The 2,437-nt window shown below is 32.9% G+C and overlaps 1 long non-coding RNA gene across 1 annotated transcript; it reads right to left on the bottom strand.

Annotated features, from left to right (window-relative positions):
* Positions 1 to 399: 399 nt before the first annotated feature.
* Positions 400 to 2,437, bottom strand: LOC105780730 (uncharacterized). The gene is made up of 3 exons (XR_001129355.2): positions 1,993 to 2,437; positions 983 to 1,250; positions 400 to 647 (listed from the first exon to the last, which is right to left on the bottom strand). It is a non-coding gene; the product is annotated as an uncharacterized LOC105780730 (long non-coding RNA).

The following is a 2,437-nucleotide window of genomic DNA, read 5'->3' as shown; positions in this document are numbered from 1 at the left end:
TAATGTAAGATAATAAAAAGGCTCTAGCACTTTTATAACTATTCGAACAATTTCCCAATCATCAAATGTAGAAACTCCATCTTCAGCAATGAGATCAAGAAAAAAGTTATGATCATCATGTACATATGATTCAAATGCACGCTCATATTTTTCTTCCACCTTTAACATCATATAAGTTGAGTTCTATCTAGTAGTCACATCTAAACATAATTAAGCCTTACTATTTATCATTTCTTCTTTTGCTCGTTGGTTGAATTTTTTTTCAACCTTGATGGTAATGCTCTTATATACCTCACAACACCTCTAACTCAATCTACAGACACAGAAGCATCCTTAATACTATATTGTAGAAAGAGATTAAGAATGTGTGCAACACATCTCATATGCATAAATTTCCAATTTGCAACAGAAGCATTTCAATGATTCAATTTCTTTCTCAAATATTCAATGGCAACACTATTAGTGGATGCATTATCAACCGTAATAGTGAAGACCCTCTAAATCCCCCAATCTTGAAGACATTTTTCAAGAGCTTGACCTATGGTTTCACCTCTATGAGTAGATATTGGACAAAAATTTATAATCCTTTTTCGCAACCTCCACTCATCATCCACCCAATGTGCCGTTAAAACCATGTAAGATATCCTCTGCAATGAAGTATAAGTGTCTGTTGTCAAACAAACTCTATTTATATCCTTTTCAAAATAATTCTTCATTATATTTTTCATGGAGTTAAATAAATTTAGACAATCCCTTCCAATTGTCCAACGAGATGGAATACTAAACTGTAGGCATGCTATAGAAAGAAAGTATTTGAAACCCTCTTCCTCTACAATTTTAAAAGGTAGTTCATCCAATATTATCATATAAACCAATGCCTTTCCAACAACATCTTTATCAAACACCCAAGTTGATAAATCTGTCGTTTCTTGGCTAGTCTTCACAAATGTTAATTCCGATTGCTTCGGGTCAGAAGTATTACCTTAAGGTCTTTTTACACATGTTTTCAAATGATTGTTCAAATTCGTTGTAGAAACAGAAGTTGATTCCATGGTGTAAGTAGCATCACAAGCATTATTCCTTGCTCTCTTCTCCCCCTTTTCAGTTACATATTTGGTGAAATGGCCCCAACAAGCTGCCCTTGGAATAATCTTTCTTCGAACATTTCCCTTGGTTGTTGTTTGATCATCTCTACTTGGCGAAGAATTTTGTGAACTTTGAGTTGAACCATCTCACTTTGGATCACTCATCTACAAGTTAAAAAGAACAAATTAACTAATGATAGAGTCAAAAAGAACAAATTAAACCCTTACTAGAAAAAAGACAAAATTAATTAGACAAGGCTGAATTAACTATCTATTTTAGTATCTGATTTAAAGTTCTAAATTGAGTTTCATATAAGCAATTATTAAATATAATAATTACAAAATTAATTGGTTGAATTGGCAGTTGAGATGTTATATGGTCTAATATATGTCTGTTACATATTAACTAGTCAGGCAATGTCTTGCTACAATAAAATTGTTGTCGCTTATTTCGTACATTGTTTTGCTCTCTATTGACTTAGTCATATCTTGTTTACAGAAAGCTTACTAGTATTGTGGACAACATTATCATCCAGTTGACCAATCAAATATTCCTCGTCCAAGTACTGTCCAAAATGTGAAGATGTATATTATCCTCTATCCAAGTATCAATGTAGTATCCTTTCCAATTTTACTAGCAATGGAGAATAAGATGTTTACTGGTTTTAGAACTAAAATACCTATAGCTTAACTTCTTTACTACATTACACTTTGCTAGTTGCTTGTGACATTTTACTGAACTCAATACCTTCAAAATTGAAAAAAAATTAAATTATTTCTTTTTAAAATACTAATATCGAAAATGAAAGTAACCAAAATGGGATTTTTTAACTTCAATAAATCTATGAAGTCTTGTTATAACCATCAAAACAAAACTAGTTGCAGGGATGAAACAAAGGGTAGGTACCTCAATTATCGTTGCTCTGTCTCGACGAATCACCATGTTTTCTCAGTTTTGTTAAGATGTATGCCACTGCCCACTATAACTTTGGTACCCAAGGCGGAGTGCGCACGATATAGGTAGGTCACACCCCCAAGAAGAAGTAATGTTTTTGCCACAAACTTCTTTGATGGTCTTTTTAGTAACTTTTTCTTCCTAGATTTGTCATTATAAGGATTTTGATTTGGGATGTTTGAATGAACTGACGAAGAAGAGAAAGAAGAATTGAGGGTTTAATTTAGGGTTTTTTTAAAGAAAAATGATAAATTTTGCATTTGGGAATTGGGAGTTTCAGGTTTGAATTGAAGAAGAAGAATGGACGATGGAGTCTTGACTTTCGGGGAAATTGGGAAAAAAATGGTAAGGCTGACCAAGCTTTGGGAAATTGGGAAAATGGCAAATGGGCTTTAAG

Source organism: Gossypium raimondii, chromosome 1 (assembly GCF_025698545.1).
Source record: "Gossypium raimondii isolate GPD5lz chromosome 1, ASM2569854v1, whole genome shotgun sequence".
NCBI classification, from domain to species: Eukaryota; Viridiplantae; Streptophyta; class Magnoliopsida; order Malvales; family Malvaceae; genus Gossypium; species Gossypium raimondii.
Note: the sequence above shows the minus strand (reverse complement) of the source record. Positions and strands in the feature narration are given on the sequence as shown.